The sequence below is a fragment of the Passer domesticus genome, chromosome 2 (assembly GCF_036417665.1).
Source record: "Passer domesticus isolate bPasDom1 chromosome 2, bPasDom1.hap1, whole genome shotgun sequence".
Taxonomy (NCBI): Eukaryota; Metazoa; Chordata; class Aves; order Passeriformes; family Passeridae; genus Passer; species Passer domesticus.
This window is the reverse complement of record NC_087475.1, coordinates 59,236,012-59,262,285: the sequence shown is the minus strand read 5'-3', so window position 1 is coordinate 59,262,285 and position 26,274 is coordinate 59,236,012. Positions and strand designations below refer to the sequence as shown.

At 37.2% G+C, this 26,274-nt stretch overlaps 1 long non-coding RNA gene across 1 annotated transcript; it reads left to right on the top strand.

The window, feature by feature from the left end:
• Window positions 1-713: 713 nt before the first annotated feature.
• Window positions 714-23,190, top strand: LOC135295452 (uncharacterized). Its single transcript, XR_010357556.1, has 3 exons — window positions 714-865; window positions 12,827-12,966; window positions 23,053-23,190. It is a non-coding gene; the product is annotated as an uncharacterized LOC135295452 (long non-coding RNA).
• The last annotated feature ends 3,084 nt before the right edge of the window (window positions 23,191-26,274 follow it).

The window sequence follows — 26,274 nt, the reverse complement described above, 5'->3', positions numbered from 1 at the left end:
AGTACAGTACAGTAGCAGAGGACCAAAAAATGAAAGATGATCAATCAAGGCCATACAGACAGCTAAACTTAAAAGTGAGTTAGATTTGGTTTGTAAATAGGGTGTCACAGAGGGAATTAAATGTAACATTGACAAATACAAAGTAATAAAACTTAAGTGCTGCAAACCCCACTAAATTCTAATGTAGAACTAATGGGATTAAACTCAAAGATATTTGAAAAAAGGAAACCAAACCAAGCAAACAAACAAACAAAAAACTCCCCAACGCTTTTCAGGAAAAATAGAATTTTTTTTTCATGTTACCTTTTCTAAGAGCATATATTTAATCTTTTCCTTGCAGTAATAACAGTACTAATACTTGGCACATCTAAGTGGATTTCCTCAAATAGATTAACCTGTACAGGTTGACAGACATTGGTCGTTACAGGAATTCAGTCAGCAAGATATGCAGCAATAGCAGCAGCAACTATGGCAAGCTCAGTGGCAAAACACCTGAAGGAGATAAGGAGGGGGTTACTGGAGTCAGGGAACCCCTCAAAAGAGCAGAGAGACCTGGAAGCTCTCATGAGCAACCACAGACAAAGAAATGCAGAAGGACACTTTGTGCAGCAGTTTGTGTAGGAGAGCACAGCCACCTCTCCAGGCAACAAAAGTTTCCACGCAGTCAAAAGCCACTGCTGGAAGGAGCATTATGACACAAAATATCGATGGAGTATTCTGTAATCATCTGCCTGATGTTTCACCTTTACCAGCCCTTGTTCTTGTGGAAGGCTTGACAGATGACTGCTGGAAACTCAACACAGCAGAGAAGGGGCAGTGTGGGAGGTCTGTTCAGAGTGTGGAAGATAACTCCCTGACACAGCTGGTAAGCGAGCCTACCCGGGTGATGTCCCACTAGGCCTGCTGTTTACACGTAGAGAAAGGCAGCTGGCGGGAGACGTGGTGGTCAGAGGTGATTGTGGACACAATAACCTTGAGATAATTGGTGAAGTAACAAAGTGAGTCAAAAAAACCTCTGGTTTGGACTTCCAGAAGGGGAATTTTGCCCAGTTCCTTTGGCCAGGACATTGATTCAGAGTCCCCTGAAAGAGTCCTTAAAAACAAAGGGGTTGAGGAATGCTAGACATACTTCAAGCAACAAGAGCTAGCCATCCCTGTGTGCCAAAGCTGGCTGGGAAGAAGACTGACTTGGCTAAACAGGGAGCTTTTGCTTGAATTCAGGGAAAAAAGAGGGAGTTTATAACTTTTGGAAGAAGAGACAGCAACTCAGAAAGGGTACAAGAATGTCATTAAGTCAGAGAAAAAATTAGGAAGGTGAAAGCTCACATAGAACTCATCCTGGACACAGTTGTGGAAGATATTTAAAAGTGTTTTTATAAGTACATTAACAGCTAAAGGAGGGCCAAGTAAAATCTCCATCCTTTACTGGATGCGGGGAAGGGGGAGACCTTGTCACCAAGGATAAGGAAAAGACTGAGGTACCTAATGCCTTCTTTCCCTTAGTCTTTAACAGAAAGACCAGGTAACTTCAGGGCAATCAGTCCCGTGAGCTGTTAGAGAGAGATGGGCAGCAGAATAAGCCCCCTGTGACTCAGGAGGAAGTAGTTAGTGACCTGCTCTGCACTTGCACACTCAAATCTATGGAGCCAGGATGGGATTCACCCAAGAGTACTAAAGGAGCTAATAGAAGAGTTTGCCAAGCCACTCCACCATTTATCTGCAGTCCTGGTTAACTGGGAAAGTCCCAGATAACTGCAGGTTGGCCACTGTGACACCCATCCACCAGAAGAGTCAGAGGGAAGATCTGGGGAACTACAGCCTGTCAGCCTGACCTTGTTGTTGGGGAATGTTATGGAACAGAGTATCTTGAGTACATACAGGGCAGCCAGGGGATCAGACCCAACCAGCATGGGTTTAGGAGGCAAGTCCTACTTGATGAGCCTGATCTCTTTTTATGGCCAAGTGACCTGCCTAGCAGATGAGGGAAGGCTGTGGAATTAGTCTACCTGGACATCAGTAAAGCACTCTCTCCCAAAATATTCTTCTGAAGATGCTGGCAACCCAGGGCTTGGACAGGTGCACTGCTCTCTGAGTTAAGAAGTGGCTGAATGGCTGTGCCCAGATAATGGTTGTGAAGTGTGCTGTATCCCGTTGGCAGCTGTTCACTAGTGCTGTTCCCCAGGGCTCAGAGCTGGGCCCAGTCCTGTTTAACATTTTTTTGAAGACCAGGATGAGGGAGTTGATGGAGTCACCATCCCTGGGAGCATTCCAAAATTGACTGGCACTGAGTGCTATGATTGACATGATGGTGTTTGGTCAAAGGTTGGACTCGTTGATTTTGGAGGTCTTTTCCAACCTTATTGATTTTCTAATTCATACTTCAAAAGGTCACTTTAACCTTGAAAGAAAGAAGTAAGGAGATGTTATGGAGCGCAACATTTTCAGTGGAGGTCATTATTTTGGGATCCCATAGATAAATTCATATCACCTTTATAACTGTTTCTCCTATCTCCTTTTCTATTTGACAACCACATTTGTCATAAACACCACCTCTCCACTGATCACTGACAGGATCACTAATAAGCAGTTTCATTGTGTTATTTTTTCTTTTCTTCATTAAAATGAAAGGAAATATATTTTCCTTTCATTTAAGGGAGAAAAAATATGAGCAAAGTATGAGAGCAGCTTTCAACAGAAGACCTTGCTATTGATAATGTTCTGTGATATTACATAACTCCTCATGACATCACATGACACAAATTTGCTCCTTTGGAAACAAGAAAACTTTCAGATTTATATTTCAAATAAATGGCATTGGCAGAGGGGACAGGAAATATTTGCAATGTCTATTATTAAGCCTCTTAATTCAGTTTCTAAGTTTTTATTTAGTCAATAGAGAGATGCAGACTGTCGTGTGAATAGCACTGTGAAACAACCTGCATTCTTGATTTAGGGATCTACAATAGATGTTTCAACACTGTAAATTCACTGTACAGGGCATCTGACAGCAGAAATTTCACTGTTTTTTAGGATTTGTCTTTTCTACAGGATTTCTAATGATTACTGAGTACTGCAGTATTCTTGGGGGTTCAGGAACAAAAGTCACAAGCCTATTCTCAATACTCTTCGTATAAATTCCCAGCTTTTAATTTTTTTTTTGTTTAATTTTTTTTTACTTCCTGAAGGGAACAGCTTTGCTGTTTTAGGAAGCCTGATAGCCTAATATGTCAGAAACTGTCCTAATCTGGATTGAACTCACATACTTTCATATTCTGCTAGATGCCTCTGTTAGATGGATATTAATTTGTAGTAATGAGTTTATGCTGTTTAATTTTTAAAATATTCTGCCTTCTGTCATATTTAAGTTTTAAATAAAGGCATTTGTGCTTTGCAATGACTGGCACCTCCCTGAAAAACTGTTGTCTGTAGATCCACAGAGACCAGCCCAAACTCAGGAATGCAAAAGAGATTACAATAAATTTAAGAACTATAGGTTTCAAAGGACAACTGACAAAACACTGCTTTTCAGCAAAAGTGATGCTATGACCTGGACCCTCACAAAAGGAAACTTGTGGAACCCAAATGTGATGATGCTGTGGAATTCAAGAAAGTGTCAGCATATTATTAGTTTGTGATCTGTGGCAATATAGTTGTCATTGATGACTCATCCCAAAGAAAGAGAAGTGGTCCCCAGGCAGAGTGATAATGGCAAGCTTGGCCCTAGGCCTTTTAACCTCTGAACTAGCTCTCTCATCTAACATAAATTCAGTCAAAAACATCTACAATTTAGGAAATGAAAAATTTGAAGGATTGTATGAATTACAATTTATTTTTTAAGCAAAATTTCCCACACACATACACACTCTCCTTCAGGAATTTAGGGAATAGGAACAGCAGAAACCTCTGAAGTTTGAATCTACCTCTTCATAACTCTTGGTATTTTGCTTTTCATTCAAACCAGAGGGGAATGCACCTAACTGAAATGGGCACAGGGAGAAGGAGAATAAATACAGTCCACATTTCCTATGGTTACATCTACATCAGCAATTATTTTGGCTAAGTTGAAGATTTCTGTACAGTTGGAAGCATGTGGTGTCGAGCTATCAGTATCTATATTTTATTAGTTTCAGGAGATTTTCTTCAGAGTGGCTCTAGCTTGTTCCCATGAACTGAAGAGTATGATACGTAGGTGTATCTCCTAGTTTAATTTTATCATTAATGTTCTATAAGATTGCTCAACTATGGGATCCAAGCTTCGTTCTGAATACAACATCAGTGTTCCACTTCACCAATTAATTTGTAAGTCAAATCAAAACATTGACAGTTGTCTATGATTCTTAAAGGACATCTCTCATTACAGGCCTTAGGAGCAGTGAAAAATAGTGTGTCTCTTCAGGTTCAAAGTTTTCCCATTTCATTTTGACCTTCAAAATTATAATTGTTTTAGTGTTTTGATTTGTCTTTCTCATAGGAGACATAAAAGAGAAAAACCCTTGAAACCAGAATGTTTCACGATTCAGACACAAGCGTTTATTTGTACTTTTAGGGTTTGTTGGGGTTTCCTGTTTGCTTGTTTTGGTGGGGTTTTTGTTGGTTTGTTTGTTTGTTTTTTACTTTCCATCTCAGGGTAAATATTAGTTATTATTTTCAGAACCAATTATTTCTTGCTTCAGTACCACTCAATCAAGTGTTTGAGTGTGGACAGAACTATTTCCTATGCAGCTGTGATTAGCAGTTCACTTGTCATTATATTGTGGCACATTAGTATTACAACACTGTGCTGGTTTTCTCCCCAGGCTAGTATGTAATTTACATACAGAGGAGACAGCAGCCTAAGATTCAGTTGCTTGAACACAGGTTACTCTTTTAGCTACCTGGGTGGCAGCTGCTGCCTCTGAATGATGTTACCTCCCATGTGTCGAGGTCCCTTATCATTTTCAGCCATGTAATGTGTTGCACACCCTACAGTACCTACACTGGCATTAGATCACAAATAATAATGTCCATATAGGCAGCTAAAAGCTATCTTAGCACTAAAGAGAAGTGGTGCGTAAATCACAAACTCCTTAAAAGGTTCCTACAGATTTTCAACTCCTGCTCAAACTTCTTGTCATGTTGTTGGCTGATATTAGGCCCATATCTCTCTTGAGAAAATTATCTGGTGGGAGTGCTAGGAGTTGTGAGAGAATCTGAGGAGATGTTTGTCATGCACTGAAAGCTGAGATACACATTGTTGTCTTTCCTTTATGGAAATTAGCCAACGAGATTTTGTTGCTTTCTTTTATGGACAACCATTTGGAAAGAAAAAAAAAGGGAAATAGAAAAAGGAAAAAAAATGAAAAGGAAAAGGAAAAGGAAAAGGAAAAGGAAAAGGAAAAGGAAAAGGAAAAGGAAAAGGAAAAGGAAAAGGAAAAGGAAAAGGAAAAGGAAAAGGAAAAGGAAAAGGAAAAGGAAAAGGAAAAGGAAAAGGAAAAGGGGAAGGGGAAGGGGAAGGGGAAGGGGAAGGGGAAGGGGAAGGGGAAGGGGAAGGGGAAGGGGAAGGGGAAGGGGAAGGGGAAGGGGAAGGGAAGGGAAGGGAAGGGAAGGGAAGGGAAGGGAAGGGAAGGGAAGGGAAGGGAAGGGAAGGGAAGGGAAGGGAAGGGAAGGGAAGGGAAGGGAAGGGAAGGGAAGGGAAGGGAAGGGAAGGGAAGGGAAGGGAAGGCGAAGAAAGAAGATGGAAGGAAGTGTCGGAAGGAAGTGTCGGAAGGAAGTGTCGGAAGGAAGGAAGGAAGTGGCGGAAGGAAGTGGCGGAAGGAAGTGGCGGAAGGAAGTGGCGGAAGGAAGTGGCGGAAGGAAGGAAGTGGCGGAAGGAAGGAAGTGGCGGAAGGAAGGAAGTGGCGGAAGGAAGGAAGGAAGGAAGTGGCGGAAGGAAGGAAGTGGCGGAAGGAAGGAAGTGGCGGAAGGAAGGAAGTGGCGGAAGGAAGGAAGGAAGGAAGGAAGGAAGGAAGGAAGGAAGGAAGGAAGGAAGGAAGGAAGGAAGGAAGGAAGGAAGGAAGGAAGGAAGGAAGGAAGGAAGGAAGGAAGGAAGGAAGGAAGGAAGGAAGGAAGGAAGGAAGGAAGGAAGGAAGGAAGGAAGGAAGGAAGGAAGGAAGGAAGGAAGGAAGGAAGGAAAAGAAAGAAAAAGAAAGAAAGAAAGAGAATAATATGTTTTTGTCTATGTAAAAAAATTTCCTGTAGTTACAGGATAGGTTACAGATTTCTCAACAGACATTCAAGAGACAGAAATTAAATTAGAATTGATTCCTTACATATCACTTTGACATACCTTCAATTTTGAAAAAGTATTAAAGATAGAGACTTGGATTAACACTTGAAATATTTACCAGGTAAGTTTTGTTGCCTTAAACACAGTAATTAACTTAATGTCTGGCTCTTTTTTTCTCGGCAGCAAGCTTTTAACTGTTTCATTATTTTCTTCATTGAAAAAAATATTTAAAAACACAGAAAAGAAACCCCATCAGCATAGGACTTGCCTCGTAAGATCACTAATGTGTTTAACAAAATAACCCACTCAGGAAAATACCTACTCTGATATGGATGATAACACCATTAACAGTTGCCACCATACTGGAATACAGCAGTTGTTTTATTCATTTGCCTGACAGTGCATTGGCAGGGGGGAGAGGGGGCACTCTGCATAGCTGGAGATAGTTGTTTTGATTTGTGTAGGAAGCCACACTGAACATGGTTTGGATATGTTATGAGTCCAAAGACTCAACTTGGGGGAATTGCATTAATTGCCAAATTAAGTAAAATTTTTAAAAAGCAGGAGACAATTCCTCCCCATCATTGAGGAAAAATGGATAAAAAAAAATTTAGGCAAGACACATCTCTTTCGCCCTTCACAAGCTTAGCTTCACTCCTGATACTTTGCATCCACCCTTCCAGCTATCCACTCTTCTTGTTATCTTACAGGCTATTCTCAGTCCCTTGGGTGAGGTGATGGTTGGTGCAGGATGTTGGGGTCAGGATACAAGAGTTCTGTCTGCTATGCTTTGTTCTCATTCCTTTGTCTTCTGCTGCTCCTCCCTTCTTCCTTGTTTCCTGTGCATTAGTGTGAGTCCTAGATGGGCAGCAGTCCTTCTGGAGAAGTATCTGCTCTGGTGTGGGTTACCCATGGGTCACAGGCTCTTTCTAGATCTCACCTGTGCTGTCACAGAGCACCACACACTGCTTTGGGTTTTCAGTTCTTTTTATTCTCATATTCTCAGGATTTTTCCCTTTCTTAACTTTCTGCCACCGGCCTTACTGACAGGCTCAGCTGTGGGCAGTGGTGGCTGTGTCTCTGAACTGGTTGGAGCTGTCTGAAATTGGCTGCATCTATCACAAGGCAGCTGCTGACCTTGTTTTATAACGGCTGCTCCTGCAGCGCCCTTCCCACTGCCTAAACCTTGCCCTTTGTACCAAATACAGGATACTGTTAGTTTACAATGGCTTTTAAAACCAAGCATCCCACACCAAAATGGAAAATATTTCAATAAGAAGCTGTTTGCTCTAAGATCTTAAATACTGATCTTAGATGAAACAAGCTAGGAAATTAATATACAATGAAGACTACCTTAAAGGAGGGATGTATTAAATGGAAGCAAACAACAGTACAGGACTTACAAAGGTTAAAGCTAATGTTTCCAGAGCCTTTGAAGAACAGCAGTACTTGTTGAACATGCCATCTGGAGTTCAGCCAATGTCAAATGGGTTTGTTATAACAGCATGGTGGATCAAAGCACTGAGAGCTTACCTGCTCACATGGACCAAATCACAAGTGAACAGGCTGTCATACAGGTACACTGACACTGGAGACATTGAAACACTTAACCCTTTTGGTTACTGGGTCAAGAACTACTCTTGCAAAATTGCCAAAAAAGAATATTTTGGATCAATTTTTAAGCCATCATTTATTTTTTTCTCCTGAAATAACAGTCTGTCTTGATGCTTCTCTGCAGTTAAAAAACATCGTAGTCTTTCAATGTTTCACCTCTTTGCAACCCAGCCTCAGTCATTCTCAAAGCAGTGGCTTCCTCTACTCAAAGTTAAGTAAGAAAAACTTATGAACTTTCATAGTATCAGAAACATGTAATTTGCTTTCTGACAGCTAGAATGCACCTTTCTGTCTTGAAATTTATTTGTAATTATTTTTCAGGCATGTTGCCAATCTCATATACATCTGCTTCAGTTTTAAAATATTCTTCAGGATATCTAAAAGATTTTTTTACCCTCCAAAATAGGAGTGCAGAAATCCAGGCAGGCTACTTGGCTGGCTCGGCCTATCAATAATGTTTCGAAGTTTGACCTATACCATATTTTCTCTGTAGTTCCCAGCTGGGTTTCTCAGGAGTCATGTACCCAAAAAGACAGAACTTGGACTGTTCAGATTTTTGCTTGTCTTTATATAAAATAATAGTCACTCACAGAAAACTCTGTTCTGCATTTGAACACAGAACCCTTTATGAGTATCCTGCCTTTCCCTTAGAAGACGGCAGGTACAGCTAAGCATCAAAGGGAGCATTGCTTCTTGCTAGAAACAATCAAAAATTGGCAGTCTAAGCAACAAGAGCTAAGGGTTAAACAAGAAATCCTCCTGATGGGAGAAACAACATTTAAGCCTTACCCTTCTCCAAGTTCCCTTGAAAAACATATACACATTGGAAAAGTTGTGTAGAAGCTGAAACACTTAATTTGGGGCATAGAGAGCCACCTGTATTTCTTGACTTATCTCCAAAAAATTAGCACCCTAATTTCATTTTTGGCTGAATGAGAAAAATTATCCTAGCTGAAACTGTGGGACTGGAATACCACTTTTTATCTCTAAAAGTTCATTTTGTAATTATCTCAGTTACTTACAGTCAGTACATTTTTAGCTAACAGAGGCAGTTAACGGTAGTAGTCAAAATAACTTAATAGGCACTTTTAGGGTGGAATTAATTTCATCCTAAATTCAATGTCCCCAAATCAGTGATATTACTCAGGGATTCAAAAATTTAAGCCCATTTTTAATAAAAGGGGTCTTCCAAGGTATTTTAGTTTAGTTTTCTATGTTTAGATGTGATTAATTTCACCAGATGTTCTTCTGAACATATTAGAGGTTCATAGCTATTAACATAAGCTAAGGTTAATATTAGGCTAAGATGAACATATTCAATCAGAAAAGGAAAATAAAATTCTTATAGGATCATGGGTTGTTTGACTGAATGCAATAAAGAAACATTTTCCTTCTTCCCCTGTGTTTTATTTGTATTATCCCTTTTTCTGTATCCTAAGGACCTAGTCTCTGATAATCAGATAGTAAAAACACACCAGATTTGATTTATTCATTACTATACTTGTCTCACTGGTCAGTCTTTATCTTTTTCAAAGTTACAGTTAGTTTAAAAAATTGAAAAAAAGAAAAACGCCCCCCCCCCAAAGACTACATAGAGATCACATTAAAAGAAGAAAAAATATTGATTTAACCAATAAAAGGTAGTCTAGCTATTACACATTTAACTCCCCAACTCCCAAATTAAAAACAAACAAACAAACAGAAAATCCCTCTAATTTCTCTGTATGTGTAACTCTGTGCAGTGTACAGGCACTTCAGAGAGGTGCCAGATGTTTTTCTTCCCCAAAAACAAGACAGCAGAGCTTCCCCATAATGCTTTTCCTGTAAGACAATCCCATCAGGGAAGCCCCATGGGAATTCACTTCCCATAATTACCTCTAAGGTGCTTCCCTATCTATGTCATACCCTTGGGGTGGGCACCCTGATTTCCCCTTTTGCAGTCTCTGAGGTCTTTCTTTTCCATATCACTCTGCACCCTGTATATGCTTGTTATTCCTCCCTACACCTTCGTATCTGTTTGTTACTGAAAATAAAAAATATATATATAGCGAAAGGTCAGCAAACACCATGTTTATAATTTTGAACTTTGTTTATAGTAAAGGACAAAAATCACTTGTAACTTAAATGTCTGTATGAATGCTGTTCATTAGTTAAAAAGAAAAAAAAGAAATCAATATTGTGTGAAAAGACCATGGAAGGGGGCTGCAAGATCTGGAAAAGCCAATGAGTGTAGAAAAATTTCGTAATATATGGTAATTTGTTTTTTCTGTAAAAAAAAAAAAATCTAAGGCCAGACCAGAATTTTATTATATTTATTTTAGTTAGCTTCATACAGAAGCATGTAAACCTTGGTAGCACTGGAAGTCATGTTTTGTTGCGTGATAGTTACAGCTAACTCATAAAATAACAACTAGTATTATCTTACTTATACAATTATCTTACAATACAATTTGAGCTTAGAATTCATATATCACTAAAAATGCAGTTTAATTTTACCATCAGGTTATATTACAGGATTTTGAATGCTTATTTATTGTAAAATATCATATAAATATTTAGTCAGAAGGAACTATGCAGGTATTTTAGACATTTTTCTGAAACCATGTAATGAAACTGGACTTTTATGATATAGATAAGACTATTGCAAAACTATAAAACCAGCAAATGTATTACTCACTTATTATGTCTTGATAATAACTCATCAATGCTTATAAGAAATCCAGTGAATAATGGAAATATCCACAGCTATCAATGAAAAATGATGGCAATTAAAACTGATGCTAAGATAAACATAATATTTAAAACCTCATTAAAAAAATATACATTTGAAAAGGACATTTTTTTTTCTTTAATATGTCTTGTGCCCAGTCCAATTTATACTGTTTGGAGAAAGGTAACAATATCAAAAGGTAAACTGTGCCTACTATGAGCAGATATGTATAGCTTTATGCTTTATATGTGATTTGTTTACTGTCTTATATGGGATGGGCTGCATTCCAATAACTTTAAGCCATTATTCACTGAATTCAAGTTATGCTACTGGGGGTAATTCTTCTCAGATTTTGCAGTTTTATCACTTATTGTGCCTACTAAGTCAATTCTGGCAATATATTGCTAATGCATTACAGTTAGTCAGCTAGCCAATGTTGCTTAAATGAGACTCATCCCATTAATTTTGAGATCATTATAGTGGTTTATGTCGGCCATAGACATCAAGCCTTATATGAGCAATGCCCAAATCGCTAGTCTTTTCATGTATTTTCCCTAGGCAGACCTCCTATCATTAAAGGTGCATAGGACCATGATGCTTGTCTATAAATTATAATCCTTTATAGAACTGTTTGTGCCTTCCCTTAAACCTGTCATGCAACACATGAATATATTTAATGACTGACTGCACAAACACTAAGAATCTGTCATTAACAGATTTGTAAGAAATATAATTATGAAAATACTCAAGTAATATGATTTAAAAGACAATTTACATTTATAAGAGCTTGTATTAAAAAAAAAAACAAGAAAAAAAAAGAAGTTAATTATATTAGAAATTAAGAAGAAAATATCCCAATAAACTTGAAAAGAGTGAATGAAGATAATGTGAGTGACACGTGTAATAAAGGGGCTTTGTTATAGTATGGAAATAGAGATACATCCTTTTGGTTTCACCTCAAGGTTTTTCTTATTTTCTATACAAATGAAAGTCAGTTTTTAAACTTGGAAACTTGCCATTTCATATATATTAAAAAAAAATAAGGCTTCTTTGCTATGGATTGGAAAAAATTTACCATAAATCAAATTCACAAGTACTTGCTAAGCAAAAACTGGTAGTTTTTCACAGCAAAAAGGGCTGAATTGATTTTGTGGTATCAAAACAAGCTATCTACACTTCCATACCTCAGCAAAGAAATAAACTAACATTACATTTCTTTACAAGTAGAAGCTTGTAGTTTATATTTTTCATGTATGTTCCCTGGCTTAAGTTATAAGGGAGTAGTTCTTGAAGGAGTACTTCTGTATATAATGTGTTCACAGAGGCAGGAATGATAAGTAGCCAATTTCCTTTTCATACATTTACACGTAGGGGCCCTACTTTTACAGATTTTTCAGTTTTATTTTAGTTTATGAACCAAAATTGTCTATGGTGGATGAAACAACTTTTATAATCCATGTAGCTACGTATTTTATTAATATTTGTACTTTTTCTGTGAATTATCTGCACACTTGCAATCTTAGCATGAGCAACCAAAATCAGCAGGAAATGTGCTGTTGAATTCAGTGAAAATAAAACATAACAGGACACTGAAGCCGACTTCCTGTTGCTGAAGGTTTTTTTGCCACAACTTCCTTTCTAGTCCCTTCTCTGTAAAGATGCATTTATATGGCACAGTGCAGTGTCATGTAAGAAGAACCATATTGATGCAGAATAACTGAAGAACAGGTATATCCACCTGGAATTGTGCCATGTATCATATCAGTAGCACTTCTGGAACCTCTGCTGAGCTGCAGAGTATCAGGCGGACATGCAACCTGTGAGCCAATCCTCTCCACCTACCAAATATTTTCCTAGTGTTCAGAGTCCTATTGAATAGTCATGCTTTGTTTTATTAGTCCCAAAACATATTATCACACTGTTCTGTTAATTCTCAGCAGTCATTGCTGTTGCTCCAACACTGTGGCATTAACTACTTATGTGATTTTCATTTGTTGCTTAAATACTTTTCCAGATAATGAGTTGAACTGATGAACCAGGCCATAAGTACTACTTTATTCCTTAAAACAATTCCTGTAATATGTACTTTGAAAACTGTATGTAAACCAATAACCATAGTTCCTTTCCCAGTTTTTTTATTTGATCAATTTTCTGTACTCAGGACAATTGTTTTATGCAAACCAATGTGAAATAAGTTTTTAACTTAGAAGGCGTAGTACCAGACACAAATACAAGTTTTTTTTTTCTTTTTAACACAGAGACTCAGGAGTAAATCCAGCAAGGTTTTGGGGATCCAGACTGATCCTTCCTCTTTCAAAGGATAAGGCAGCAGCATTAACTTCTCTGACTGGTTTTATTTTGCCTTCTGAAGACTGCTGCATTCTGGAATAATCAAAATGTAAGCTGCATGTATCTGAAACTCCTAAACTGTCCCTGGTTTAGACACTGGTAAATCATGTTTCTATGTCGACAGATTCGGATAACAGTAAACTTCCTTTATGCATTCTAGAGACAAGTAGGAGCTGCCATTGACTATGTAAGGAGATGTGGATCCTTCTGTCTTATCTAAACTTTTATTTTAATTGCCTAAAGTTAGTTAGCTTCCCAAAGTTAAGAATGAGGAAAAAACATTTCAGTATCTTTATTTTATATGGAAGGCTAGCAGAAATTTCATACTGAAAGGGTAGCAACTCCTGCACCTAGGGAGGTTTAACCCCAAAGCTGATGTACATGCTGGTGCAAAGGAGATGAAGCAGAGGCTCTTTTCATTGACGCCCAGTGACATAAGCAGTGGCATAAACTGTAACACAGAAAACATGAGAGTGATTGATCATTCGCACTAATTGCTCAGGGAGGTTCTGGAGTCTCCGTCTCTACACATATCCAGAAACTCTCTGCATACAAGCCCTGTTGGAGTGGAGGGACAGACCAGATGACCTTGAGAAGTTCCTTTCAACGCAAACATTCTGTGGTTCTGTGCTTATTGAAATATCAATTAGCTCTTCTAAATTCCTTCTAAGCTGGCTATCTTGGCCTGCAGACACCTAGAGCTCCTTCCTGTTCACATTTGTAAAACACCTTCAGTCTCAACAGTCCTACTTAGAGCCCTTACACTAGCATGATTTCAAATCCAAATTTTCTCTGTATTGGAATGGGCTACATCCAGTGGAAGTGAGACATCTTACAGGTACCATGTAGTTCAGTGGTTATAGAATTATAGAATAGTTTAGGTTAGAAAACAACTTCAAGATCATAAAGTGCAAGTGTTAGCCTGTCACTGCCAGGTCCACCACTGTCAAGTCTACAAGTAACATGCTGAGCCACGCACCTAAGTTTAAATGGCTTCCAGGGATAGTGACTCAAGCTCTCCCCAGGCAGCCTGTTCCAAGGCTTGACCACCCTTTTGGTGAAGAAATTTATCCTAATATCCTACCTCTCCACAGCTTCCTTTCAGGTAGTTTTAGAGAGTGATAATAAAAAACCAGGTGTAAACAACCCTGGCTCCCTCAGCTACTCCTCATAAGACTTGTGCTCTTAGAACTGTCACCATCTTTGTTGCCCTTCTCTGGACATGCTCAAGCACCTGTGTCCCTGTAATGAGGGACCCAGAACTGAATACAACACTCATGGTGCGACCTCACCAGTGTCAAGTACAGGGGAAAAATCCCTGCCCTGCTCCTGCTGGTCGCACTATTGCTGTCACAGGCCAGGAAGTCACTGGCCTTCTTGGCTATCTAGTCACACACTGGCTCCTGTTCAGCTGGTGTCAACCAATCCCCCAGGTCGTTTTCTTCTGCCTGTCTTTTCAGTCACTCTGTCCCCAGCCCATAACATTACATGGTGTTGTTGTGACCAAGAACGTGGCCTTGTTGAGTTTTACCCAAGTGGCCTCAACCCATTGATCCAGCCTGTCCAGATCCCCCTGCAGACCCTTCCTGCCCTCCAGCAGACCAACACTCCCATCCAACCTGGTGTCATCTGCAAACTAACTGAGGGTACATTTGATCCCTTTGTCCAAATAATTGCTAAAGATTATATAGAACTCACATTAAGCTATTAAACAGAACGCGTAACTCGAAGGCTACAATACTACTCTCATATGTGCTCTTTTTTATGATGTTTAAGCTCTACCTTAAGTCCTCAGCTTTCCTGAAATTGTACATGGAGGCACTGTCAACACTTCTACGTTCAAATCCATGTCCATGTCCATGTATGAAACCCACTGTAAATCTACTGTCAGAAAAGTACAAGATTCAGGATCTTTGCTGGATTTAGATGCTAATTTTTTTAAAATTAATTTTAGACTTTCTAACTCCATGATAGCTTCATATTAGTTCAATGATTTTGTGGGTTTGATGTTGAAGTCATAAAGCTACTCCCCACACTCTAAAGACGACACTGACATAATGTGCACATATCCACCAGTTCATGCATCACCATTCATCAGTTTCATTCTGAAACAGAAAACCATGTTGCCAATATAATAATTACTTTAATTAAAGCAAAATTAGGACAGGGAGAAAATAATTTGCCAGCTCCCTTTCCCCCCACCCCCCCAAAAAAAAAAACCTAAACCAAAACCAAAAAAACCCAATATGCTTTGCTGCTCAATATTTTTTCCTATGCCTCTTTGACCAGCTTTTTTCTCTTAATATTGCGGCTGATGTCTGTCAAACAAATTAATTGATATGGTAAAATATGTGCAAGATAAGTCACTCTCTTTCAGATAATAAGCTTGGGTACCAAACACCTGGCATTTTTTGAACTTTTAGGTATATTATTTTAGATTCTTTTAGGGTGGATAATTCAGGAACAATCTGTCTTTAATAACAATATTCCCCATAGTATACTTAAGTAATGTTAAAGGCACAGCACAAACTGACAAAAGCAAGGTAATTTAAAGTTATGATGGATACTGCCTTTCACTTAGCCTATTGTGCACAGTTACAGGTATTGCAGAACAAATCATTCGGTGACCTGAGAGCCTCTCTGTAATGACTAAGTATAATGGAACAAGTCAAGCCTGGAGTATTATCCTTCACACTGATTTTTCCCTTGCTTTTGTCAGTGTCTGTGATAATTTGGCTTTTAGCCCGTTAATTTCCTCCATTTACGAAATGCTCCCCATGGAAATAGTTGCCTGCCATAGGGATATGCAATATGAGACTTCTTAAAATATGTATTGTTTAATTATATATCAAGGTACCAGTAGAGCAGCAATTATTATTTTATATTTCAATGACTGTTAAACTCTACACCATTTTCTACTATGACTTTCTCTCCTGGATAATCACATTGTAGAGAAATCAGAAATGAGATTTTCCATATGTTTGAAGTTACCCAGTTAGTAATCCTACAGTATGACTTGTCATAATCAATAACGCTAACCAGAATGTAAGTTAATTTGGTGAAATAAACGTCCAGTTACATTGATGAGATTGGCTGTTGACACTGATTGGCAGGCAGAAGTGAGTCTTTCTGGCAGAATAGAAATGTAATAGTTATTGAAAAATGTGAGCAATAAAAAGCTACTGTTCTTCTTTAAAATCTAATAAATACAAGAAAATCTATATCTAAAATTGTTCTGTCTTGTTTAGGTACCAAGGGGCTTTGAATGGAAATAGAATAGAAAAACTGTTTTGCTTACTAGAAAAGAAAAGAAAACAAGTCAAAAAAACCCCGTGATTTTTTCTTCTCTAATAAATACACTTTTTGCTCTATCCATCTGCTATGACACCAGTTGCACTTGGTGTATATTGTATATGGAGCGTACATGAATATTAAGAAGGAACAGGTAAGAGAATGTAGTATGTGTTGTTGTTGGTTCTGGTAGGAGGCAATCAGTTAACAGATTTGCAGAGGCAGGCGGATCTTCTCAGGAGAATCAAGGAGCTTAGGAGGAGCTGGGGACACATGGTTGCTGTTGGTCTCAGCAGGAGTGACAGCAGAGGGGGAGGAGGGCTGGCTGTGCAGACAGCAGGTAGAGCTTGGGGCAACATGCCCTTTGTTTTCCTGTGCAAGACATTGATAGCCAGACTAAGAGAAAAAAAAGACACATCATTACATAAAGTAGTTTTGTTGTTTAATTACATTTGAATGGCTGTGTAGCACATGAAAGTGTAAAATAAAAATAATTATGGGAAACACTTAGAACCATTTTCTTGTAGTGATCTAAAAGAAAAGATCCTTTGCCAGACCTCATAATAAACAGTTTTTTCTCTGTGTAAGGCCCTTGCACCTCTTCTTTCCCTGGCTACATGTCCTAACTGAGACCAGACCTACTTAATTTATATGAGATAATTGAAATTATTTGTTTATTAAGTCCCTTTGTAGCCTGCCCTACCTGTTCTCCGGTTCTTCTGTTTTTTTTTTTTCATCTATGCAAAATAGAAACACTTGCATGATGTGTGGACACTTCCTTGTTATCCTTGCTTTGTAAAAAATAGCCCAAAAGACAACACATCTTCACCATCATCCAGTTCTTCTTCATCCCTTGAAAAGAAAAAGCAGAACAAAAAAACCTGAACATTTACAGAGCATTGGTAGGACAATGTAGTTCTTTTTCCTGATTATTTCTTAGCAACTTCAAGTTTGAGAGCTTTTAGCAACCATCTTTCACTGTCACAAACAGTACAACTCTCCAGAATAAGATTTTAAAATCCAGTTTCTCTCATTTAAATGTCCCTGCCCTAGGGATTGTTGTTCCAGTTGTGATAACTTCTTTAATATGTGGATGGAGTCTTGCAGCTTCATTCCCTGCAATGCAGATACCTATTCAGATTCTGTTGCTGGTTGCATGAACTCAGATATACGTCCATCTTTTCTCTAAGGCTCCTAAGTTAGAACAGTCAAAAACTATTGCTTGTGGAGAGGAACAGAAACTCTTGAAGATATTTCAAATTTTAGATACCCTGAATTACCAGGAAAGAATTCTCAGTTAAACTGTTTAAATGAAATTAAGTTCTAAGCAGTTTAGTGATTTATTAATGACATGCAATTATCCAGAAATCAGTGAGCTATATATTCAGGATCAATATCAGTAATATAACAATTAAACCACAATGCTAGACACTTACAAAATGCTAATAACTCCTATAAGTGTCTAAACACCATTCAGCAGTTAAATCTTCCAAAATTTTCATGTCTTCCTACAGTTCCCCTGCACTATAGCCAGAGGCCAGTGTCATCCCTCTCTGGCAGTACAGGTTTTCCAGTTGCTCACCTCCCGTGAGAGATGTGAGCACTCCAGCCGTGTGACAAAGCCCCCTACAAGATCCTCTGTACTTAGAAGTGAGGTGGCTCTGAGTGCTGTTCACATGTGGGTACAGGCCCTTCCTCAGCACCCCTTTGTGGTGTTGGGCTGTCCTGTCTGGGCTGCAATTAGGTCCTTAATGTGACCATTTTAAGTGAAAACATCTCCAGACCATTTTGACTATATTCAATCTCCATGTGCACTCACATTTTTATTTCTAAGTTATCCTGGCTGTCTGCCAAGGGAGTGTGCAGGCACCCTCACAAAATGCCTGCTGAAAGTTCCCATCTCTCTCACTATTGGCATTTGAGAGAGTGAACAGCTGTTGCCATGATAATTTAGGGAAAAAGCCTCTGCTAGGATTTTTCCTGTCCTGAGGGCCTCAGGAAAGAAATGTAAACAATGGCTATCTGCTGCTGTGGAATGCCACGGGTGCATCTTCCATTGGTTCATGTAGGTTGTTTTCAATCAGTGACCAATCACAGCCACCTGTGCTAAGGCTGTGAGCAGTCACAGGTTTTTGTTATTCATTCTTATTCTATTCTTGTCTTTGTAGCCTTCTGATCTTCTTTTCTCTGTTCTTTTTAGTATAGTTGTAATGTAGTATTTTAGTATAATATATAACATAATAAATCAGCCTTCTGATCAAAATGGAGTCAAACCTCGTGTCCTCACACCAGGGATCTCAGTCGGAGCAAGAATCAGCAACTGGACTTCACCTGTTTTAGGCATCTCTGTTATTTTTGCTACTGTGAATGTTGACCAATATGCCTGATCATAGACCAGGGCTGTCACTCTCAGTAAGTTCAGCTGGAAAGGTGCCTACTTATTTCAGGATCAAAATTGATTCATGAAAAGTAAACTAACATTTTGACTCTAGAAAGTCTGATTTGCAGAGATGATAGTACACTATGGTTCTAACACCACCATTTTATAAGAAAGCCAATTTGAAACCGTTACGCAGTATTTTCTTTGTAGCTGAAACACTAAGATTTTAATCATGGCTGTGACCCAGAGCTTCTCACTTTTGAATTTATTGTCAAAGTCTGAAGAAAATGGAGAGTGTTCCCTGCAGAAAAGCATACTGTTGCTGTTGCTTTCACTGTCAGTCAAAGCAGTGCAAAGATAGTGAGTACTACGAAGCAATGAGCAACTTTTTTCTATCTATTCATATCAATATTGTTGTTTTGTTAGCAATATTTAAAAAAATTTTGCTCTTCATTTACAGAATGTCATAAAAACTTTCTTATATAAACAGTAACTGTAAAGTTTATTAAAGTATAACTTGGCCCTATCTTCATGATTTCCAGATGCAAACCTTGGTTTTCAAATCTCCAATTTAGCAGTTGAACATCCAATTCCTATGCAGGACATATCAAAAGGTCTTTGAACCTAGCGAGAGTCATTAATAACATTTAGAACAGCCTAAGGCCCTTCTTGGAGTGTCAATATCTGATGTGGCATGAATTCTCAAGAAAAGAAAAAGGCTAATGCCTTAGATTCTTCTCTCAATACATTTCTTAATTGTAAGAAGACTTTTTTTATGTCTTACGTTTAGCAGAGCAGCATTTTTTACTATATGATTAATTGAAATTTAACTTATTCATTTCAGCTAAATTCTTCCTTTATTACATAAAAATAAGAATAGTTTTAGACGTTAGTGTTTCTTAACATCAAGATCATATAGACTAGCTCTTTAAATGTATGGTGCTAAACTATTTTCATGATTAGTTCAGTGGGAAAAAAATGGATACTTAATAGTGGTTATGACTGTCATTGCTAGAAATTATTGCCCTTAAAACTATTGAAAAGCCAGCTGAAAGTATTGTTATGCAAAATGAATGCAATGTGAAGATTAACATCAACATTGTACAGGACTAATGGAGCTTTGCTATTAAAGTTGCCTGTTTGTAATATATCAGATAATATTGGGTTCTTTGGAATTCAGATATCCTTCTCAAACCTCAGTAATATTAAATAACTGCCTTGCACAATTTTTTCCTCTTCTCAGTATCAGTTGTTTCAGCACCACTAGTATGTGTCTATCTATACCCCATTTTTAATAATTTTTCTTTCTCTTACCCAAAATCAGTTTCCAGTGCAAATGGATTCCTGTGTAAAATTATACCCCTGTACACACACTGCTGCTTCATGTTCTCAAAGACATTTTGTCATTTGTCATATTGTCATTAACAGGCAAGTTCAGCCATATGAATACATCCTATGACATCCTTTCTAGTGCTTTAAAGAAAAACAAGGATGATGTAGTGTAATATAAATATACTTCTTGTCTTCAAAACAGCAGAAACTCTGATCCTTATTTCAAAATTAATATTTTAATTAATACAAAATTTTTAAAAGTGGAAAAAAAAGGAGGGGTCACAATCCACAGCAAGACCTGTAGACACTCTCATAATTGTTATATTGACTTAATACTGTTCTTAAAAGAATGTTAAGAATTTCTTCAGTTCAGAAGAAAAAAAAAATGCAAAAAGTTTTAATAAGAGTGTAGTACCATCTATTAAAACAAAAATAAAATATTTATGAATGCTATATATAGAGCATTTTTACATTAACAGTTTTAAAAGCTCCTATTTTTGAATTGGCAGAAAAGAGCCCATTGATTAATGTTTTCATAACTAATTAAATGGATTAGGATAAAAGCACTGAAGTGACAGAGACATCTTAAAAGGGTAAAGTCTACTAGTTCTTCCTCCTCCTGGTACAATATTCAATTCTACAATTATTTCAAAGTATGTTATTTGGTCTTGTTTTAAATGGTTTAAGCAATAAAAGTTTCCCTATTACCCATTTGACACAGCTTTGCTACTAGAAACTCTTACATAGTTTTCAGAAAATGGAACTATGTTATTTTTAATACTGTTATCCTACCCTTAAGGAATAACTTGATCTCACTGTTTTTTTCTGATTCTCCTAGTTATTCTCAATACTTACATTTCTATGACTGTCAGTCCTCTAACTTTTTGTTTCCAGTATTGCTGCTAACATATAAAAGGTATAAATACCAGTGATTGCCTTTTTCTTCCTCATAATAATATACTGCATTTTCGAGAAAATAAATCCTCCCTTTCATCATTATTATTCATCATCATTATTATCAGTTTTAGTCCTTCTTAGCTGCTTTTAATCATTATACCTGAAAGTCAAAATGTTCTTCTGTAGTGTATACTTGTAAGTTCTTCCTAGGGCTTTCTCGCTATTTTTCTGTTCATAGGGAAAATAGAAAAGGAGCTGTTGGGCCTAACTTTTGGAATGTGAATAAAACAATAATTAAAATAATCTGAGCCATTTTATGGTGGTTTTTTAATCACAGATTTTTAGTTACCTACAAACTTTTGTAGGTCTTTGGAAAGTATACGTACATATGTATATGTATGCATAGATATGTGTGTGGTCACACATATTCATGAGCTCAATTAGATTAAGAAAATAGTGGGAAATTGGATGAGCCTACATTCTAAGTTTTATGTCTTTTGGATACTTAAAAAAATTCTATCTTTATTAAGCAACTAAATCTAAATAAAATAAAGCAAAAAGTGACAACAAAGAAAAGCCCAAACCCATGAACTGAATTTAGAAACAAAGAAAAAAACTCATTAGAGGAAATACTAAAAAATATTACAGAGATGGAAAGACCTCTTTTTTACTGTCTAGCTCATTAATTCATTTGCTCTCCTCAGAGAATAGAGCTACAAACTTCTTTTTTTACTTACTCTGTAACATAAACTGGATTGAAGTTTAATTTCCCTTTTAAATAAGGTCTTTTGATTCACATCAATATGTTGATAAAAGTAGAATATGGATGCTATATTCTTCTTCCTAGTCTATGGAGGTACTTACCCACCAGGTTATCAAATCACTCTCTTTTTCACTCACTCATATCTAAACGGTGTGTGTCAGGCAAGAATAATTTGAGAAGCCCAAATTAAAGGGTCTTGAAGGACAGAGCTGCAGAATGATCTAAGCTTATTTTTTGAATCTCACCTGAGGGATTTTAACATCTTATTCTCAATCTCCTAGTATTTTTTAAAAATTTAAGATTGTCACTTTCATTGTTTTTCCTTCTTTTTTTTTTTTTTAATCTGAATTGCTAAGAATTATCTAATCATTCTGATTTTTTTGCATCTTAGTTACAAGCTAAGTGGGTTTTGTTGCCCATTAACTTTTGTAGCTGGTTTAGCAGACCCTCAAAGATGGGTAAACAGACCAATCAAGCACAGAAAAGAGAACATCAGCGCAGATATTAACATTTTGTTGCCTTTGAAATTATTAAGACAACTACATCACCAGAGTGGCTGGAAACAGGCCCAATGGAAAGGACCTAGAGGTGTTGGTTGACAGTCAGCTGAATATGAGCCAATGTGTGCCCAGGCAGCCAAGAAGGCCAATGGCATCCTGGCCTCTATCAGCAGTAGTGTGGCCAGCAGGGACAGGGCAGTGTTTGTCTCCTTGTACTTGGCGCTGGTGAGGCCACAACTCAAGTTGTGTTGTCAGCTCTTGGGCTCTCGCTACAAGAAGGACATTGAGGTGCTTGAGTGAGTCCAGAGAAGGGCAACAAAGATTGTTAATGGTATAGAGAGCAAGCCTTATGAGGAGCACCTGAGGGAGCTGTGGTGGTTAAACCTGGAGAAAAGGAGGCTCAGGAAAGACCTTATCATTCTCTACAACCACTGGAAATTAGGGTGTAGCCAGGTGGGAGTTGGCCTCTTCCTCCAGGTAAGACGTAACAGAACAAGAGAACACAGTCTCAAGCTGTACCAGGGACATTTCATATGGGATATCAAGGAGAATTTCTTCATGGAAAGAGGGGCTGAGCATTGGAACAGGGTGCCCAGAGGTGATGGAGTCACCATCCTTGTAAGTGTTGAAGAAATGACTGGACATGGCTATAAGAGCTCACTCAATAGGAGGTGCAGTGCTCATTGCAAATTCTTGTACATTTCCCAGGCTGAACAAAGGCACCAGTCCATGTGCCATGCTTATAATGATAACATTTTCAATGATGAACCTTCCTAGTGAACAAGTGAGAGTCTGTACTTGCAGGGTAAAAGTTGTCAAATATTATCTTATTTGCAATACTTTTAACTTTTTAGAGGAATCCCAAATGAGCACCAGATAGTCTCATGCAAAATAATAAAATTTTAACATGAGTAATGAAAATAATCCAAACTATCATTGTAACATAGTGATGTTTCTCTGATCTGTGTCTAGACAGAAGGTCAAGGAACGAATGTGTCTTCCTCTGGAAAATGATCCTGCGGTGAAATTCTGCATTAGAGATCATCAAGACTACACCAAACAATTACCCAGTATGGGCCAGTCCAGAGGCAAGAAAGCTCATATTCTGAAATTAACATGGGTGATTAAGTCATCAAGAGTGGCTAGCTATCCATTGTGGGTGTCAGAGCTATGGCAGATACCCAGCTGCCCTTTACTCAAAGATGGCTGGTTCATCTCCTGGGTAAAGCACATCTGAATGCAGGATGTAAGCACATAAACACTGAGCTTAGAGAAGGACTATCTTATAACTAAGAAAGCTTCTTCACCTTAAGTAGGTAAGTACTATCATTTCAGAAGCATATTTGTGGAAAATTTCTTCAGATGACTTTCCAAATTCCATAGAAAATGCACTATAGGTGTTCAGATACTCTTTGCAGTGACTCTCTTAACCATTAACTAAAAAACGTTAGGCATACAAAAGCAAAGGCTGTATATAGAGAATTGATAAGATTTTAAAACCAAGAGGACTGTTACAGTTACTTAATCTTATTTATTTTATATAATACAGACAACAGAAACATGCTTAACAACTGTGTTACTAACTTCTTTTTCATTTTGTATTTTGTTTCTGGTTTTTCTTTGGTTTTTTTTGGTTTTTTTTAAGTAGCTTAATTTTGTAACTTAATTAAGAACCCATTGTTGTCTGAGGGAAGTTGTTCGGTTTAGATGTCTCTGAAATGACCTTTATACCTAGTTTAATTTAGCTGACTTCAAACCACTGCATCTCATTTTGCCTAATGCCACAAAGTTTCTCAGCTAGACATTTGTAGATTGTGATGAAGTCATGTCCTTCTAGAAATTCAATACATGAAGCTTTTGCAGCTTCTTCACTTGAGCTATTTTCTTCATCCTTCCTCATTCCAGTTATTATTTTCAAAAGCTTCTAAAATTGCAACATCTTTCCTAAAGTACAAGCACCAGAACTTGTCATAGTAGTCAAGTAATAGCATCATTAATCTCATCTTGTGGTGCAGAAATACTACTTTTCTTCTTGCATAGTTGGTGATGCAGCTTAATTTCTGAATCATGTCTGAGTAAATTAATTCTGTTGATTATCTTTGGAACAGTACTGACGTGAGGTTTCACACGTGGACTTGAAATGGAGATACCTATGAGGATGAAGGAAAGAAGTACAAAGTGAGGGGCAAAATTGGAAGTAAGGATTAGAGTGAAAAACCTGGGAAGAGCATGTTAGCTGCAGTCAGTGACAGCAGGGAAGGCAGGGTTATAGGTGGCAAATGCCACAGAAGTGTAAAGGTTGTATGTCAAAATGCCAGCTGTACTATATATTCTTCTTTCATTCTACTTCTTGGAAGCAGTGGAGAAAAAATAAACCTTGCTTTGCAGTGCGCATGTAAAGGAGAAAGCAGATGTTTCCTATGTTTTTCATAGTCTAGGGAGAGTGCAGCTTGGATAAGCATCAGTTTTTAGATCAGCTCAAATCACACTAATATGATTCGATGTTTATTCTGACACAATCTTTCACCCCATCCTCTTAAAAAGTAAAGTGTTAAAATGTACTTCATACTACTAAATAATATGTCTCACCTTAATGTGTTTACCTGGATTACCTCTTTATTTATTTATTGCCACATTTTCTATTCTGGTATTTTCAGTAATTTTACTCAATCTTCATTTATATTTTATTTTAAACTACCAATATGGACAGTGAATAACCTTGGGCTGAGATATTTTCATGAAATCACAAAAAAATTCACCCATAGTGACTAATGATTTCTCATCTATTTTCTTATTTCAACTTAGTACTAGAGACAATTATATATACATGAAATGTGGATACCTTTCTTTATAATAATCTTTTTTTAAACCATGAAATCATGTGATGTGAAGTCAAGTACTCTACAGAAGCCTGAATATTTTATTCATCATATTCACCTTTATGAACCAACCTTGTAACCTCATAAAAAAACAGTAAAGAGTTTGTATAAGAAGGGCTATTTTACATTAAACTGCATTGGCTTACATTAATTTTGAATGTTACCGAACTCTTAGTTATTTACTGATTGCATCCATGCCAGCTTTTTTATAACTGTCTGAGATTGATATCAACCTACCTGTCCTTTAATTTCCTCTCCTATAACCTTTTAAAAAAACAGTACAGCAGTTCAGCTGTTTTGAAACCCTCCGTAAGTTTTTTATTGTTTCTGTATGAAAATGTCTATTTTAAAAATAGCTCACAGAGATTTGTGGATAATTCTTTGGGTGTTGTTAGATTTGAGTGTTCTAGTTCTGCATATAAATAAATGCTTAACTTCATTAAAATTTTTAGTACCCTTTGTAACAAATGTAATTATCAATATCAAACCTGTTATTTATTCTTCTGTCTTGTTCCAAGAGGTTTTTGTTTTCATTGTTTTCCTGCTGATGCCCAACAAAAACATGTATTAAATAATTCTGCCCTTTTTTGCATCATGGTACATGATTTTGACATCTCTGCTTAATATCCATTATCAGTAAATGTCAATAATTGTTGTGGTTCTGGTGTACATACATCAGAAGAGAGGTATGTATATATATACATACATGTATAATATACATGTATATATATATTTGACTCATATTTATTTTAGCTGTCCTTATCAACTGTCTGAATTCCTTAGCTATCACTATATGCACATTACTTCTTTTTATTTTTAAATATACCTTTGTTCATTCAAAATATGGCAACAAAAAGATGCAAAAACTTTATAACTCAGATATTTTTACTAAATATTTTCTGAAGAAAAAATATGTTTCAGACACCCAACAAAACATCTTAAACACATTTCAATCATACATATTTATGTGTGGGTGTAGTCAGTGTAACCGTGCATATATGAATATAAAAAGAAAGAGATTTTATCCCATTTTTCTTCAACCATAACTTTTCTTCCAGTTTTAGATACTGAATTTTAAAAATACACCAGAGTTATACACTATTTCTTAATATGCATTCTTTTTGCATAGGTGAAAGAACTACATATTCATTTAGCCATGCTTTCTAAAAGTCCAAACACAGTAGAAAATATTTTTCTGATCCAATAAACTAGAAGAAATAAATTATATGGAAATTGTAAAAAATAAGTGTTTACAGTAGATGAAGGCTATTTATGCAAAGAAAAACATACAAATATTGAAGAGGGATCAATATAC